General features: G+C 40.5%; 1 long non-coding RNA gene across 1 annotated transcript in view; it reads left to right on the top strand.

Annotated features, from left to right (window-relative positions):
- LOC309633030 overlaps window positions 1-19,577 on the top strand; it is a 59,750-nt gene that overhangs the window by 25,733 nt on the left and 14,440 nt on the right. Inside the window, exons 2-3 of the long non-coding RNA XR_014247256.1 lie at window positions 18,825-19,002; window positions 19,303-19,411. This is a non-coding gene — a long non-coding RNA (uncharacterized lncRNA). The remainder of the gene's footprint in view (window positions 1-18,824; window positions 19,003-19,302; window positions 19,412-19,577) is intronic.

The following is a 19,577-nucleotide window of genomic DNA, read 5'->3' as shown; positions in this document are numbered from 1 at the left end:
TAACACATCCCACCTCACATGGTTGACTTTTGTTTCCTTTATGGTGAAAACACTTAAGATCTCTCTCTTAGCATATTTCAAGTATGCAATACTGTATTATTAACTATATCAAGTATATAATACTGTATTATTAACTATAGTCACCATGCTGTATATTTATAACTGAAAGTTTGTATCCTTTGACCCAAATCTTTCCATTTCCTTCCCCACCACTGAGCCCCTGGCAACTACCATTTTACTTTCTGCTTCTGTGAATTGGACACAATTAGATTCCACATGCAAGTGAGATCAAACAATATTTGTCATTTTGTGTCTGGCTTATTTCACTTAGCATAATGTCCTTCAGTTTCATCCATTTTGTCACAAATGGCAGGATTTCTTTTTGTTTTTATGGCTGGATAATATTCTATTTGTGTGTGTGTGTGTGTGTGTGTGTATGTGTGTGTGTATCACATTTTCTTTATCCATTCATCTGTCAATCAACACTTTGGTTGTTTCCATATCTTCAATAGTGTGAATAATGCTGCAATGAACATGGGAGTTCAGATATCTCTTCAAGGTCCTGTTTTCATCTCTTTTGTATATATGCCCGGAAGTGTGATTGCTGGGTCTTTCAGTAATTCTATTTTTAATGTTTTGAGAAAACTCCATGCTGTTTTCCATAATAACTGCACCAATTTACATTCCCACCAACAGTGTACGAATGTTCCTTTTTTTCCACATCCTTCTCAACGTTTGTTATCTGTTGTCTTTTTTTTTTTTTTTTTAATAAATTTATTTATTTATTTTTGGCTGTGTTGGGTCTTCGTTTCTGTGCGAGGGCTTTCTCTAGTTGAGGCGAGCGGGGGCCACTCTTCATCGCGGTGCGCGGGCCTCTCACTATCGCGGCCTCTCTTGTTGCAGAGCACAGGCTCCAGACGCGCAGGCTCAGTCGTTGTGGCTCACGGGCCCAGTTGCTTAGCGGCACGTGGGATCTTCCCAGACCAGGGCTCGAACCCGTGTCCCCTGCATTGGCAGGCAGATTCTCAACCGCTGCACCACCAGGGAAGCCCTGTTGTCTTTTTAATAATACTCATTCTAACAGGTGTAAGGTGATATTTCATTCTGGTTTTGATTTGCACTTCCCTGATGACTAGTGATGTTGAGCACCTTTCCATTGGCCTGTTGGCCATTTGTATGTCTTCTTTGGAAAAATGTCTATTCAGATTTTTTGCTCATTTAAAAAATCAGGTTATTTGTTTTTTGGCTATTTGAGTTTTAGGAATTATTGGTATATTCTGGATATTAACCCCTTATCAGATATATGATTTGCAAATATTTTCTCCTATTCTATAGGTTGCCTTTTCATTTTATTGATTGTTTCCTTTGCAGAGTAGAGTTTTTTAGTTTGATGTGGTCTCGCTTGTTTATTTTTGCTTTTGTTGCCTGTGCTTTTGGTGTCCTATCTAAAAAATATTATTGCCAAGACCAATGTCAAGGAGCATTTCCCCCTGTTTTCTTTTAGGAGTTTTATGGTTTCAGGTTTTCATGAGGGCTTTGATTTGCATTTCCCTCATGATTAATGATGTTGAACATCTTTTCATCCTATATTGGCTATTGTCATGTCTTCTTTAAAAGTTTTTGTTCAAATCTTTTGCCATCAAAATAAATCAGACTGTGTGTCTTATTATTAATGAATTGTAATATTTGTATATATATACTGAATATGGATATAGTAAATATTTTCTTTGACTCTGATTTGACTTTTTATTTTCTCTCATAGAGCAAACGTTTTACTCTTTGAGGGGAATTCCCTGGCGGTCCAGTGGTTAGGACTCTGTGCTTTCACTGCTATGGACCTGGATTCAATCCCTGGTCGGTGTACTAAGATGCCACAAGCTGCATGATGTGGCCAAAAAAAAAAAAAAAAAAAGAAAGAAAATAAATAAATTAAATGTGGCCCAGTTTAAAAAAACGTTTTATACTTTTTATTATTCAAGAAATCTTTGTCTACCTTAAGTTTGAAGATTTTCTCCTATGTTTTTTTCTAGAACTATTATAGTTTTAGCTTTTAGTTTAGATCTATGGCTCATATCAAATTAATTTCCAAGTATGTCTTAAGGAAAGGGTTGAGATTATTTCTTTTTCTCAAATGAATATCCAGTTGTTCCAGTTGGGGTATTGCTCCAGTATTGCTTTTAAAGATGATTTTTTTTTTTTTTTTAATGATACAAATGAGCTTATTTATTTATTTATTTATTTACTTATTTTTGGCTGTGTTGGGTCTTTGTTTCTGTGTGAGGGCTTTCTCTAGTTTCGGCAAGCGGGGGCCACTCTTCATCGCGGTGCGCGGGCCTCTCACTATCGCGGCCTCTCTTGTTGTGGAGCACAGGCTCCAGACGCACAGGCTCAGTAATTGTGGCTCACCAGCTTAGCTGCTCCGCGGCACGTGGGATCTTCCCAGACCAGGGCTCGAACCCGTGTCCCCTGCATTGGCAGGCAGATTTTCAACCTCTGCGCCACCAGGGAAGCCCTAAACGTGATTTTTAAAAAAGCTTGTTTATAATGCCCTTCAACTCTTGTGATTGTGAGATCATATAATTACTAAATATGTATTAAAATTTTGCCTCCTGTGAAAGAGAAAATGCATTGCATTCACTAGATCTTCTTGTCATATCCCTGAGCACATAGAAGACCAAGACCATCCTCACTGACCCCTTTGTAGTCGGGCAGGTCTGGACAATTAAATGTAAGTGGAAACACATGGATTACTTTTATCTGAGGCAGTGAGAAACCCCTGCATGACATTCCTACTCTCTCTCTCCTCTGTATTGGCAACTAAGAAAGTCTTGTGTTGGAGAGTGGAACTACGAGATTAAAGGTAAGCCACCCCTTGAAAGACAACTTCTTGAAGTGTCAACTCTGGGCCATACTGGCTTTTGTATGAGTGACAAGTAAATTTTTATGTTTTAAGCCTCTGAGATTTCAGGATTAATTTGTTACAGCAGCATGGCCTACCCTATACTGATTAATATATTTCCTTCCCTCCTTTTTTTAAAAAAATAAGTTTCATGAAGTAATCTCTCTGAGCAGCTAAACTACCATTTATTGAAATTGTTCAGGCTAATGTGGCTCTAAAAAATAAGGTAACTAAAGGAGTACCCTCATACTATGAAAGAATTTATAAGGACTAAGATAAAAGGACTATAATCATCCCTTAGGATGATTTGGGGAAAAAACCTCCTGCGTATTTGGGAATATATCATTTGAGTGTACAATAATAAGATTGTAAATCTTAATGCTTTAGGATACTACACTGTAGCTAGAGGATAAAAATAGATTGGTGTGGTGACTAAATCTAGGGCCCAAGATATGACCTGTACAAGATGCCAGTTAATATTTCCTTTTCATAAATTACATTCCCTATAATAGAAGATCTTCATAGGAGACCCAGGTCTCAAGTAGTTTTTGGATGTCTAAGGGCACATCTGGAAAAAAATCTTACAGAAGGTTCCTATAGCTTCTAAAATATGCTCTGGAACTTCCCTGGTGGTCCAGTTGTAAAGGATCCACCTTACAATGCAGGGGATGCAGGTTCGATCCCCGGTTGGGGAACTGGGATTCCACATGCCTCAGGACAGCTAAGCCCGAGTGCCACAACTACTGAGCTCACGTGCCTCAACCAGAGCCCGTGTGCCGCAAACTACAGAGCCCATGCGCTCTGGAACCCACACACTACAACTACGGAATGCAAGCGCCCTGGAGCCTGCACGCCACAGCTAGAGAAGAGAAAACCCGCACGTCACAACTAGAGAGAAGCCCGCGGGCTGCAAAGAAAGATCCCACGTGCCTCAACGACGATCCTGCCTGTCGCAACTAAGACCTGATGCAGCCAAAAATAAATAAATAATAAATAAATCTTAAAAAAAATAAAATATATACTCTGAGTTCTTAATCTGATACATTGTAAAAGTCAAGTACAAAGTCTATTCCAATGTTCTGCCATCATCTCTAAGACAGATGAGTTCAGCCGAGTTCAGGAGAACTTTTCCCCCCTTCCCTTTCTTTGTTCTAAACAACGGTTCATTATGGTTTGTTTCAAGAGAGGCAGCATGAATAGATCGAGTCATGGAAGCATTTCCAATATTATCTTTGGAATTTGGTTTCCTCATTTGTAAGTAAAGGACAGAGTATATTAGTGATTCCCAGTTGGGGCATACAAGTGGATACTCCTATCATTTATAATATTTCAAAGAGTCTAGCAGAAACATTACTTATTTTCTGATGAGGGTGCACAGGCTTAGCAAAGCATCACATTTCTTGGAATTTTGGCTCTGAGTTTTTGAACTCAGCAGAGTAGCTTATCTCCTGCTGGGCTAAAACTGGGTTTGAAAATTATATATGTCTTTAATATCAATAGTTGCTAACATTTATTGAGTGCTTACAACATGCTGAGTAGTGGTCTAAATATTAGACCCAAAGGAAATCTTATTAAATTCCTCGAAGCAGACATTACTTTGGCCACATTCACTATCTTTTTGTTGTTAATTTCTACAATTATTGTATTGTGGTCAGCTATCAGATTGGGCTTTCACATGGTCCCAAATAATGTAAATGAAGTAGAGCATATATAAAAGTCACATTTCCTTTTTTCAGGAAGTCATCATGAAGATGATAATGGAAATATTAAACCCATAAACTGATTATCTCTAAAATACACAGGGAATTGGCAAATTAAATCAGAGTTTTTTTGATACCAAAAATGAATCTGTTCACTGTAAAAATGAGGGATCTTTCTAGATGTTTATTAAAACAGAAAGAGATAGACTAAAATACACTTAGTTCAGAAAACTTGATTAGGTTTATCTTTCAGGCATAGCAAGGTATTTGGTGGATAACAGTGAAGTTAAGTGTGGGGAAAGAACAGTTAAAATGAAACTGAGAGAAAGTAAAATCCATTAATTTCCAGGAATTTATAGTTGATTAGATGGTCGTTCTGGTTATTTATTGCTGTGTATGAACCATGCTAACACTCAATAGCTTAAGGGGCAACAATTTTACTATACCACATGATTTTGTGGGTCCGGAATTAAGGCAGGGGACGGCTGGGTAATTTTCCACCTCCATGTGTGATTCAGTGAGGTTACTTGGTGGTATTCAGCTTGTGATGGGTTGGTCTGGAGCCTCCAAGAAGGCTTCACTCTCTAGTCAGGCACACTGGCAGACATATCTAGAAGGTAGACTTCAACTGGGACTGTCTACCAGAGTGCCTACATGTGGTCTTTCCAGCAAGGCAGCCTCAAGGTAGTTGGCCATTGGCATGGTGGGGTGGGGCTCCCAAGAGTGTATTCCAAGAAATGCAGGTGGACACTGTAAAACTTCTTGTGATCTAATCTCAGAGTTCCCAGTGCATTGCTTCCACCACACCCTGTTAGTCAAGCAAGTCAGCCAAGATTCAAGGGGAGGAGGATTGGAGATACCTCTCAAAGGTAGGAAGAGTAAAGAATGGGTGGCCATCTTTATCACTGGAAACAATTAGCAAGAAAGCATTTGCATGACTTCTGCAAACACTTGCAAGAGCCCACAGGGCAGCTTAGGGTCATAATTTGCTGACAGAATGTGGAGTCAAGGAGTGATCCAAGTAAGATGCCACCAAAGGAGTTTTGGAAAGGTCCTTGTTCCGCAGGCTGTGTGTTAGCGTGCATCTATGAGTCTTTATGCTGCTGGGTACAGTCCTTAGTCTTTGAAGGGTTTGTAATTCATGGTGGAGCCACTCCCAAATGGAGGGCACTGAAATAATTATAGAGCATTTACAATTTTCCACACTCATCGCCTATTATCCTTGGGAAGCACTTTGGGAACTCACAAAATGAAACCAGCTGTTGTTTTACTTGTCAGTGTTAAGTGTTACTTGGCTAGAGCAGTTGGCCAGTGACTATTTCCATGCCTATGTTACCAACAAATTTAAGAGGCTGCTGGCACTAGCATTAGCCAGAAACCACATGGGCTTATGGAGACTATTACTGAACAGACCCACCAAGAGGAGAGTGTCCATTAACTGTAGCCTACAATAGGTTATAAGGGGACATGCCCTTGTTCAAACAAGCCATCTTCCACCATCACCAGTTGGGCCATGGTTTCTGTTGAGAAGGGCTTCAGAAAGGTACCTCCCAGAAAGTGGTGGCTCCAGGAAGCTGGCATTTGCTCCCCAGCTTCACATCTCTCATTCCCATTCCTATTGCTACCACCACACTCAGCCTCCAATGAATCATATTCCCTCTTTATAGGTCCTGTCTTTTCCTTCTGTATTCTTCAGGTCAGCCAAGACAGGTAAACATCATCTAAAATAACTTTATTAAAGAATATAAAGTAGGCTTCCCTGGTGGTGCAGTGGTTGAGAATCCACTCACCACCACAAGGGACACGGATTCGAGCCCTGGTCCAGGAAGATCCCACATGTCGTGGAGCAACTAAGCCTGTGCACCACAACTACTGAGCCTGCACTCTAGAGCCCGCGAGCCACAACTACTGAAGCCCACGCACCTAGAGCCCGTGCTCTGCAACAAGAGAAGCCACTGCAATGAGAAGCCCGTGCACCACAATGAAGAGTAGACCCTGCTCACCGCAACTAGAGAAAGCTCAGGCTCAGCAACGAAGACCCAACGCAGCCAAAAAATTAAAAAAAAAAAAAAAAAAGATGTAAAGCAAGAAGAAATCGTCTTGGAAAATATGATTTATGTAACAGAACCCAAGTTCAAAAGCACAGGATAACTAGTCTAGCCCCAGAAGGCTGGATTCAAGCTCCAACTTGGTGTTTTGTTTCTCTTATAACTTGTTTTTCTGATTTTCAGGAAATGTACTTAAGTGCTACTTTATTAGGTTCTCTGGATGAATGGAAAAGACACATTAATGCTGAAAACTCTTCCCCCTTGATTTGACTTTAACCCTCATGTTATTTGTGGGTCTTTCACCCATTGCTTTGTTCATGGCCAGTTGGCAGGGCCAGTTGTCTTGAGAAGCCAGACATAGCAGCCCCAGGCTACTAACTCAATCTGGCTTTTAATTCTTCTGTGACTTACTAAAGAGATTTCTTCCCTGGTCCCCAGAATGTCATGGGTACACTGGGTTTAGCATGGTCATTGGAAATGGAGACTCCAATGTCAGTTGACCTTTCTACCTGACTTTTGCTGTATGACTTTTGAGCCTTCACTTCTCATCTGTAAAATGGAAATAATAATAATACATACTTCACAGGGTTGTGAGTACTAAGAAAATAGTTAGGTATAGGGTGCTTTAGAACAGTTCTTGCTACAAATTCTCAAAAAAGAATTATGATTTGTGATGATGATAATCACGCTTACAGAGGGCCAGAGATTTTTTTTTTAAACAACTTTTTACTGAAGTATAGTTGATCTACAATGTTGTATTAGTTTCAAGTGTACAGCAAAGTGGTTCAGTTATACATATATATATATATATATATATATAAATTCTTTTTCAGATTCTTTCCATTATAGGTTATTACAACATATTAGCTAGAGTTTTCTGTGCTATACAGTAGGTCCTTGTTGTTTACCTATTTTAGGTACAGTGGTGTGTATCTGTTAGTCCCCAGCTCCTAATTTATCCCTCCTTGCCTTCCCTTTTGCTAACCATAAGTTTGTTTTCTATGTCTGTGAGTCTATTTCTGTTTTGTCAATAAGTTCATTTGTATCACTTTTTTAGATTACACATATTAGTGATATCATATGATATTTGTCTTTCTCTGTCTGACTTACTTCACTTAGGGTGATAATCTCTAGGTTCATCCATGTTGCTGCAAATGACATTATTTCATTCTTTTTATGGCTGAGTAATATTCCATTGTATATATGTACTGCATCTTCTTTATCCATTCATCTGTTGATGGACATTTAGGTTGCTTCAGTCTTGGCTATTGTAAACAGTGCTGCTATGAACACTGGGGTGCATGTATCTTTTTGAATGCAAGTTTTTGTTAGGGCCAGAGGTTTCATTCCTCCAAAGAACAGCCATAGCTCCTCAGATGTAGACAGCTGGGAAAGGGGCAGTTTCAAATAGTGTATCAAAAATTCTCTGTGTTGTAAGGGGGGTGGGAAGTGGATGGTGAGGGGTGGGGAGAAGGAAGCTCTCATTTAGACAGTGTCTGCTTTGTGCTCAGCCTTATGAGAGGGTTTTGTATGTATTATTTATGGAATTGTCTCAGCAACAGCATGAGGTACTATGTACACCTCTCCTCCCTTTATAGTTGTGGGAACTGAGGCACAGAAAGTTTGAGTAACTTGCACAGAACAACAACAATAAAACTTCGAAAAGTAATGTTCCTGGCTGATCTTAACCAGTATTTTCTTTTTAAAGTTGAAGTTAGACTCTGTCAATGACATTTTTAGGCAAACAAATGGTGAACTTTAAATAAAAAGACATATGAGAACCCATCTTTTTAAAGCTGTAGCTATACTCCAAATACTATTTACTAAAAAAGAAATCTATTTACATTGTATTCTATGTTATGGTGTGCTGTGCTATGCTCTCCTATGTTATGCTATGCTATTCTGGTCTGTTCATTCATTTATTCACTCCCCAAATATTAACTGAGTGACCTTAGTAGGGCGGGTACTATCCCAGGTGTGATGGATTCATTATTGTATTAATCAGTATGATAAATAGAATAATGACATCCCCTCCTCAACCCACAACACACAAATGTTACCTTACTTGGAAAAGTGTCTTTTCAGATGTGATTAAGTTAAGGATCTTGAGATAGGGAGATTATTCTGGATTATCCATGTGGGCCCAATGTAGTCATGAGTATTTATAAGAGGAAAGGAGGAGGGTCAGAGCCACAAGGGAGATGTAACAATGGAAGCAGAGGGTGGAGTGATGTGCTTTGGAGATGAAAGGAGGGTCCACTAGCTAAGGAATGGAGGTGGCCTCTAGAATCTGGTAAAGCAAGGAAACAGATTCTGCTTCAGTACTTTCAGAATAACACAATCCTGCCTCAACCTTGATTTTAGTCCCATAAGATTCATTTTGGATTTCTGACCTCCAGTATTGCAAGAGGATAAATTTGTGTTATTTTATGCCCTTAAGTGTGTGGTAATTTGTTACAGCAACAATAGGAAACAAACACAGAAGAGTTAGAGTATGATGTGGTAACAAACAACTACCAAATCTCATTGACTTATCACAGCAAAGACTTATTTCTTATTCACACTACTAGTCCAGTGAGGGCCAGATGGAGGCTCTGTTCATTGTTGTCAGCCAGGAACCCAGGCTGTTGGAGGAACCATCACAACGCATGCTTCTATGACCATTTCATCTTTACATGGCAAGTAGTCCATAAACCTTCTTCCAGGAAGAGACAGAGTACCGTGCTTCACATTTCACTGGCCAAAACAAATCACATGGCTGCACCAAAGTTCAATTGGAGAGGGGACATATACTCCTACATATGGAGAAGGAAGGAAACTGAAAATGGGGGACCAGCCCTGGAGACTCCTCCAACGAGGGAAAAGAGCTTATTCTCTTGGTCCCTATTCTCATGGAGTTTATGTTCTTGGTCCCTATTCTCATGGACTTTATGTTCTTGGTCCCTATTCTCATGGAGTTTATGTTCCGTGGAAGATGGAGACTGACAAAACAAAAATAGAAACAAAACCCTACTAGATAACAAATGGGATCAATTTCAGAACTTGATAAATGTTATGGAGAGAATAAAACAGGGTTAAGTGATAGAGTGATGGGGTGGCTGCATTTGATTGGTGGTCAGGGAAGAGCTCTCTGAGAAAGTGGCATCTGAATTGGGAGATGAATGACAAGAGCCAACCATGAGATGATCTTGAGACAGAGTGTTTCAGAGGAATCCAAAAATAACTATTTTCTGCTGCACTTAAGAAATACAAAAATCTTGGGGAAAGATATTTCCTTTCAATCTGTTTCTACAGGACTGAACAAGTGTTCATGACTGGAGGAAAATTGACGGTGCACAATGGCTCTTAGACTGATGAAGATTCCGTTACAAAATTTCAATAAACCAGAATTTTGTATGAAACAGAATGCCCTTCTCATCACGGGACCCTAGGACCCTTGGATTTGAACTGGCTTCCAAAAGACTGGTTAATGCTCTCCTGGAAATGACAAGGAGGAAAATCTTTGAAACAGCAGTCAGGGGACTCAACAGAGAATGGCTGAGCAAAGGAAGTTGCTGCAGTGCTTGATTTGAATTATTTTGCTGCATGACTCATTCAAAACACCCAAGGTTGTGGTGAGGGAAAGTGTCAGGCAATGTGGAGGAGAACAGGGCACAGAACCTCTGTGATAAACTAACTGGCAGGAAAGGTTGTCAAAACATCCAAACTGTGAGCAAAAGTTCAGAAGCTTCTGTTCAGGACACACCCAGAAAAATAAATAGCTCTGGATCTTGTTGGGTGGAGTTGGGATAAAAAAGGATCACAACCTCTGAGTGGAAAAACAGCCACAGAGAGCTGCAAAACCTGGGAAAAGGAGAGATAGAGAGGTAAAATTCCTCCTTTGAAGAACAGAGCAAGAACAGTCCATCAGAAGGTACCTGGGGCGAGGACATGATACCTGACAACATTGAGCCTCCAGAAAAGTCCATCTACTTCTACTCATCTGGTCCATGCTCTGCTCCTGGTCACTGGGAGCCTGCCTCTCCTTCAGGTGCCTTCTCCTCCATGGAGAACCTTTGGTACAGCTGGAAACCTGCCCTGCCCTTCATCTGCCAATAGCAGACAGCAGAGGGCTGAACCCTGCCTATTTATCCTTGACAAATCTAAACATTCTCCTTTCAACCCTCATTGACAGGTGGAAGAATTCATTCTGGAGTAGGGAAAAGAGGATTGGACTTGTAATTAGGGAATATGGATTTAAATCTTGGCTTCTCTTAGACTGAAATTTTTGACAGAGTTTCAATAAAACAGGACTTTTTATGAAGTGAAATGCAATTCTCACCACCATGTAATCTTACTTAGAATGACCTTCTGGTCTACCTGGCAAATTTCTTCCAATTTGTCAGTGGCCTAGAGCCAGAGTTTCTGCCTCTGTGACCCTTTCCTGGTCACAGAAGACCCTGTGTTCTGCTTAATGGTTGACGCTGGTAATATCCATCCTCTTAAGAGCAAATTTTCCCCTTAGCTACATGGCAAGCCTTGCCCTGAGCCTTCAATGAGATAGTCATGTTAGGTAACAACTCTATAAGCCTAATTGTTGAACAAGAAACACATAGTTTTGGGGTAGCAGATTAAAAATAGGCTAGGGTTGTTACTTAAAACTGAACCTCAAATTCCAAGCAATTGCCAGGGTATGTGTGTTGGATAGTATGCGGATTTTTGGCAAGCAGCATTAAGCACTCACATGTTGGGTCCTGCATCACATACCCTTGGCCCATCTCTGACTTCATCCATAGTTTCAGTGGATAGTTCTGGATAAGCTTGAAATGTCCCACCACAAACTCAGACTTTCTCTGGTGTCTTGGCAGCTTGCCCAATCAACATGAAAACACAGCCCTGAAGTGTTCGGAAACCAGAGCTCCCATTCACAGGTCTCAATTAAACGGGGGAGGAGGCCAGGGAATAAATATCTCAGCTGCCCATTGCTCAGGTAGGCAAGTCTGGGGGCATTTGGTAGGTGAATTAGGAGGTCCTGGCAGAATCTGTAACAAAATATCATAAACTAGGTGAATTAAAGCAACAGAAATTTTTTGTCTCAGTTCTGGAGGCTCAAGTACAAAATTAAGGTGTTGGCAGGGCCATACTCTCTCTGACAGCTCCAGGGGAGAAGCAGTCCTCATTTTGAGGGCTTGGGCAAGTCTCTTTACCTCCCCAAGCCTCAGTTTGTGCTTTTATACTTAAGCATAATCCTATCTTCTATGTCTGGAAACTCATGCGTTTCACACATAACACTTAGAAAGCTCTTAGCAGGACCTTTGAACATAGTAGGAGCTTTACAAATGATAGTTCTAATCATTTATTATTATTCATTTTTGCTTAATAATTATATTATCATTGGATTTTATTATTTAATTATTATCATTTACTATTATCAGTTAATAGGTCAGCTTAGCCCCTAGACCAACAGGAATAGCCAAGTTTGGTAATGGAGGACAAAAGAATCTTACAGAGTCTATCAGCTAACTATCCCCACAACAGTGCTGCATAACAAACCATCTCAATATCCAGTGGCGAAGGCAGCAGTCATTTGTTTTCCATGGATCTGCGGGCAGCTGGCCCTGGCTGAGCTCTGTTTCTAGTGTCTCTCCTCCTTCTCTTGGCACCAGCAGGTTGACTCTTCTCGGACCAGGGTTGGCCTGGGCATGTTCTTCTCATGGCAAAGACCAAGGCACCAGAAGGCAAGCCCATCACCCAAGGGTCCCATGTCTGTCCATTAACCTTCAATTTATCCAAACAAGTCACATGCCTGGATCCAATGTTGAGGATAAGGGAAATGTACTCCTCCCTCTTCACTGAGAAGAATTTCAAAGGCACATGGCAAAGGCTATGAATACAGGGTTGGGGGGGGGTGAATGATCAGACCATTAACACATTCTCTTTCAGCGAGTATCTAGATTTAAGTTAGTGGTGGAAGAAGAGGATCTCATGAAGAAGACCTCAGAAGTAACAGGTGGACATGTTGGAAGGGAACCAGAAAACTGCAGGGTCAGGCAAGGCTATGAGAAAGGAGATTCAAGACTGTCCAGTGCTTCAGAGGGGACCCACACAGTGAAGTCAGAGAAAAGGATTTTTCAAAGGTGAGGTCGTTAATGGCCTTGAGAGACTGTCTAAACAAACAGGCCACTCAATTAATCTTTTAATAGCCATGCTGAGCTGGCTGACCTGCTCCCAACCAGAAGCGAATGAGAAGTGTTTATTGTTTTGTTTTCTTCATCAAAAGGGGACAGAAAAAACTTTGGCAAATACTGGCTCTTTATTAACTATTTTTTGGGGTGCATTTTTAACACTTATATATGTTTTTCTGTGTTAACTATACTTAGGGCAAGAAGGAAAAGGTGCTAAATAAGATGTCAGGAAGGGGAAAAGTAACATTTACTCCTCTAGTTTTGGTGGTCTGCTAGCATGTGCAAATACCTAAAGTGAAACAGTGCTCTGAAATCCAAGTCTAATTAAATTCAAAAAATTAAGAAAACACAATTGTTGATTAACTCAGTGAGCAAGCCCAGTGCACACATCATGTCAAAAAGATATTACCCAGGGCCATCTGCATAAGTGGTGTGGTTGCAATCACAGAGCACAACATGCACGGCCGGGAGGATTTGGTAATCAGATTGAGCTGATCAAGGGAAAATTCTGTGATTTCACGCTCACAGTCTCTTAAATTAGAATTGTAGTAGGCAATTACACAGCTACTTTTTTTGCAGTCCCCAGCTGGAAAAACTTGTTCCTATTTTGATCCAGGACTGTGAATATCTGACTTGGGAAGGCATATCTGTTACAGGCTTTTGTGGCTTTGCTTTTATAAGAAAAGTTAAACCTTGTTTTGGCTAGGTAAGTCTTGAAAAGACCTTGATGGGTCTTGAAGCCCTGTTTTCTAATGTTTTCTTGACGATTTTCTTGAAGACTCTTTGAGTTGCTATAAAATTTGAGTTTTCACATCTTGAATGACTTGCATAACTTCTATCAGCCAGAGTGGATAGAAATTGCTCAGGAGAATACTTATCAATGGAAGAAAGGGAGATAAGAAGGTAAACAACACATAGGACAAAACACATACAACTCTGGATATCAAGAGCATGTGCTCACTGGCTGAGAGATCTCACAGTATGGGACACTAACAACCACTGGCCAAGAGCTTCAGTAGGATCTGTGTCATGTAACTTCATTGGCTGAGAGCAATGGTTAGCATTCAGATTGAGAAACAAACGGTGTGCTGTACTGGACTGAATTTTATATTATACACACTCATATATGTGTGTGTGTATATATATATACATATATGTAATGTAAACATATGTCTATGTAAATACATTTTAAAATGTACACCTTTCTAATACATTATAAACTTTTTCAAAAAAGAAATTATTTCAAAGATAAATAACATTTTAACAGATGATCAGGGTAGGTGTATATAGCTTTTCTCCCCTTAGGATACTGCAATTTTGCATTTTCAACTGTCTTTTGTCACTAATCCTAAATTTTTGATTACCGTGCTGTCAGCTCAAGAGGAAAACTAGAAGATAAGCTTCCACACACTTCACTCTATTCTTATAGTAGAAAGTCATTAGAAACATGAGCCAGTAGACTGACCCAGTGTAGCCATTCGCACCATGAGATCTTCTTTTGCTTCCGGCACTTTGTAGCTATATGTGAGCTATGTCACCCACAAGATGTGGACCATAGTCTAAGGAGTTTGGGCTGATAGCATCCCCTGTGGGTGATCTCCTTTTATGTTTTGTTTTCCTTTGGTTTTAAAGTAAACATTACTTTGAAAAATTCTAACTACATCTTCATGGAATTAAGGAGGCAGGGTTCTGTGGTTACTAAGTCAGGAGAATGTGGAGGAATTCAGTGCACGGGCTGGGAGACCTTGGCCTTCCATGTTCCTGGCTTAGAGGAGGGGGGTTGGGACGGACAAAGGAGCAGAACTTTGCAGGGAGGGGGCGGTAATGGGGAGAACCCAGTGTCCTGATCCTTCCTCACCTGAAGGTTCCTCCCCTGGTTGGTATTTTAATGATGACACTTAATATTGGTTAAAAAGGCATTCTTCTTCAGATCTCTTTCCTGTAGCTGGTTTGCATGGAAATATAAGGCAGACTCTGATATCTCTATACTGGAGTAGATTCACTCAGGCTTACTGAGGCAAGTTGCAGTTACTTTACAGGAATCATATTTGCAAAGTTGCCTGTTAAAAACTCTTCATTCATTCTGTATCTGGCTATGCTTCTCTTCATATATGCTGACAAAGTACAATATTAAAAAGTCAAAAACACTGTGGCTATAAAAATATATAGTAAGCATATGTAAAAGATTTAACTAATCAATGAGGGTAACAGCAGGGTGACAAAGCAGCTACAAAGACAGCTATGAAAAACTGATATCTATCCTGATCTTTCTTTCTCTCTTCCCTCCCCCCCTCCCTCCCTCTCTCTCTCTCTTTCTTTCACCTCTATATCTTACATATGTCTGAGTGGGACAGGATCACTGGGATAGGATGTCCGGCAGGGCAATATGCGGCACATTGTGAGACTATGGTCTCTGCCATACAGCAATTATCATTGACTGATCTACAAGTTAACATCTAACTTTACCCAGTCTGGGGCTTTATTATAGAAAATGAGAGTCAAAGTTACCTGTCCTAGAGCAGGGGTCAGGGCAGCAAACACCCTGCCTGCAGGCTGGTCTCTGTAGCCTAGGGTCACAGCCATGCCTTTTCATTTAGCATAGCCTATGGCTGCTTTCGCACTACTGTGGCAGATCGAATAGTTGTGACAGAGAGCATATGGTCTTCAAAGCTGAAAACATTTACTATTTGGCCCTTTATTGAAAGTTTCCAATCCCTGGTCTAGAGACTGAGGCCAATGACCCTTTCATAGGCCTGATAGGAAATGCTCTAGAATGACCCTGAAGCTTTAATTTAAAGGTGTGGAATTTTCTCAACAGCATTATGCATATGTGCATAGTTGTATGTTTTACCTTAAAAAAACGAAACTACCAAACGTATTAATTTTCACAATAAATAGAACTGAACAGAGTTTGGGCTAATTCCTATTTCCCTTCAGCAGTGACTTGCTCCAGGAGATCATCTGTGATCCTGAGTCTCGCCCTATCCCCCTGCCCAGCCCTGTCCCTAAGGCTGGATCAGGCACTTGCTTGCTCTGGTGGGCTCCCAGTGTCTGTCTTAGCACCATCACTCTTTTAATTTAAAAAAAAAAATTTTACATATTTATATTTGACTGCATTGGGTCTTCACTGCTGCGCACGGGTTTTCTCTAGTTGTGGCTCGCGGGCTCTAGAGCGCAGGCTCAGTAGTTGTGACACATAGGCTTAGTTGCTCCGCGGCATGTGGGATCTTCTTGGACCAGGGATCGAACCCGTGTCCCCTGCATTGGCAGGCGGATTCTTAACCACTGTGCCACCAGGGAAGCCCAGCACCATCACTCTTCATCTGTTATCTGTGTGCCCCTCAGAACTGGCTACATAACTTACAGGGGTCAGTGCAAATTAAGAAAGCAGGGCCCTTGTTCAAAAATTATAAGAGTTTCTGTACAGCAACACTAGGGCAATAAACTGAGTGCAGTGTGCGACTGCCCAGTTCATACACCCATGAGGCTGCCCTGGCTCCACTCGCTGGAATTTGATCTCCCTGACCTGTTCACCTTTGCACCCTAAGCACACAGAATATCTGACACATAGTAGGCACTGGACAAGTATATCTGTAGAATGTTATTCATTATCAACATGTTCTGTAAAAAAAAAAAAAAGACTTTGATGATTTTATTTTTGAAAATTCTATTTATTTTCAAAGCCATATTTATTGCATAAAATACTTACATGCACATATTTAAATGTAGGAGCAGGTTATATTGTGCATTTAGTATATCACATATGAGTGCTCACTTTTCTTCATCCTTTTTTCTCTCTGCTCCTCAGACTCAATAATTTCAACTATCCTATCTTAAAGTTGGCTGCTTCTTTCTTCTGCCTGCTCGGATCTGCCATCTGAACCCCTCAACTGGCTATTGCTATTCTGGGTGACATGGGATCTTCATCCCCTGACAATGCTTCTGGCCATGTCCCCTGTGTCTTCACGGGTCACAGTCTTCTGAGCCCCTTTGCTGGCTATAGCCACTTCTTCTGGATCGCTTTGTCTGGGCCTGCTAACTGTGCTGCACCTGCACATCCCAGGCTGCCACCTGGTTCCTCCCCTGCTTCTCCCAGAAGCTAGCCCTCCTCCTGGTACAGACACTCAGTTGAATGGTATTCTGTGGAGAGGATGGAAAGAAGATCTGACTTCCTTAGTTTAAATTTGTTCGGGGAGTATCAAAGTGGTGTGCCTCATGTCTCAATGTCTTGGCACACTTGGTGGAATGGCATTTGTGGAGTTTACTCTTTTTGACTTTCGCTCCACACCCACACACTCACACACCCATATAAAATTCAGACACAGATTAAAGTTTGGAGACACATCTTTGTAACACAATGCTAGGCTTTTCTGCCAGCTCAAGGTTGTCTTATGGGATTCCTTTCCCATAAAACTCTGTAGGCCTTCATGGAATAGACTTTTCTGGAAGGCGTGTTTATCAGGCAGGCTCAGACAGTTCTCTCCCAGCACGAAATATGCTGACTCTACCTGCCCTGTTGACCCATCCACCTCAGCTTCCTGAATAGCTAAAGACATACCTTGTTTTCCCTTCATTTCCATTGAACTTTATTCAGATCCTCTGGGAGAATCAATGACTCATTCAGTACAATGGAGAGCCTGTTTACATTGTAATTAACCAAACTTATTTAACATGTTTTACGTATTCAAGGTTTCAGATAGTTTGTCATGTTTGCTCTGAGTCCATATTTAGGAACACAGTGTAGCTGTATATGCATACTTGTCATGTTCTGACTGGTCATATTGGCCAGAATAAGAGGGAACAGCAGATCGTGTTTAGGCAAAGATTTGTTTCCAGGCCGTCACCCACACGGTTGCAGGAAAAAACCAAACCAACCATAAATAAGTACAAATGGGTTGTGAGTTTTAATTCATGATGATTAATCCACAAAGTTTACATCTGAAAAGTAAAAAATACCTCATATCAAAAAATAAACTTTAGCTGAAACCTCTGATGGGATTTTTCAAAAGACTTTTGAAAAGTTAATTCCATCTTAAAAGCCAGCACCGTAAATGGCATTTATACAGCATTTACCATGTGCCAGGCACTGCTTTAAGCGTACCACAAACATAAACTCATTGAACCCACAGCCCTATGATGTAGACACTTTTAGGTATTATATCCTAGTTCACATCTAGACAGGGTTTTCCTGCTCTTTTGCAAATATACGTCCCTGTTTACAGAAATGAGCCATGATGTTTATTTTGCGTTAGAATGTGTGTATGATTTCAAATTATGTCTGTGGGTCGTCGTGATTTTTCCCATCAACAACAGCAAATTAATACAATTTTCCTCTAATAATAGTTCTCATAAGTGTCTTAGCAGGTTTAAAAGGTTTAAAAAAAAATTTTATATTTGTCTTAGAGAAGAGCAAATGTAAGGATAATCTATCATTTTGTCAGGTTAACTGGTCTAATGAAGACAGTTGACATGAATTAAATAAGCAGTTGGAAAGACATGAATTAATTAACCCTCTCAAAAACTGTTCATGTACACTAACCAGTTGAAAGACACTAGCCATCCAATATATGCATACATTATTCACACGTATCATTCATTACATGTAGTTAATGTCATGCATATGTCCTGAATTTTCTGGTTTGCTAACTATTCTGCCCACATAAACAGACTGCTGATTGTCAAACCGCATGTCCTGGTTGTTGTTTCAGAAGCTACCGTCACTAGATGATAGAACAAGGTCCATAAACACTGTTGGGCGTCAGTGTAATTGAGGCAAACTAGAATTCCACACCCCCCCCCACCCCAGGCAATCAGTAAGTTGTACTAATTTTTTAAAAACGTGAAACATGAATCAAAATCTCTTTTGAAGCCTAAGCCAGAATATGCAAAATATTTCGGGATAGCATTTCTAAAGGGAAGTTACATGCTTCATGTTCCTAAAGTTTCTCGCAATTTCAGGCAGCACATACTGGGTTGCTTTTATTTTTAAAAGAAAATTTGGCCCTTTTTGCAGATTCACTCGTTATCACTTTTATCATCGTTTTGGAAGGCAAATATTTTTGTTTGGCAATTCCACAAGGATGCCTTCTGCAAGATAAAAAATTAAGGTGCCACAAGGAACAAAAACGCACACAGGACCAGATGCACGCTACAGGCCACTGGGCACGTACATTTTCATCTCCGTTGACCTGGTAAGCCTAGTAGTATAAATACACGTTTACCTCTTTAGATATTAGCCAGAGTACAAAGCGAACGGTGGGTGTAGGGGAGTTGGGTGGAGGTGGGTCTGAGTTCTGACTCTACCAGAGCATCAGCCTTGTCCCCTGCATGTGACTCAACAACCCACAACTAGCTGAGAGGAGGAGAGGTGGGGACCCACGAGTCACACCCTCATGCACTTTCCCTTAGGGTAGGTCTTTTCAATAATTCTACACTAGTAGGTGGAGACGGTCATTGCTAAGCCCTCATGCAATCCTTGCTTTTGGAAGCAGGGAGCCTGTGAGCCATGTGCTGAATAATAACAAACGCAGAACAGTTCCAAGAGCCAGGCACTATTTTAAGTGCCTTACGTATACTCATCCTTGACAACAAGCTCTTAAGGTAGGGACCGTTTTCATCATCTTTATTTTCTTATTTAAAAAAAATTTTTTTTCTATTTTTTTTGAATTTTATTTTGTTTATTTTTTTATACAGCAGGTTCTTATTAGTTATCTGTTTTATACATGTTAGTGTATATGTGTCAATCCCAACCTCCCAAATCATCATC

The sequence above is a fragment of the Balaenoptera borealis genome (assembly GCF_965194805.1).
Source record: "Balaenoptera borealis genome assembly, chromosome: 8".
NCBI lineage: Eukaryota > Metazoa > Chordata > Mammalia > Artiodactyla > Balaenopteridae > Balaenoptera > Balaenoptera borealis.
This window is presented reverse-complemented; position numbering and strand designations above follow the sequence as displayed.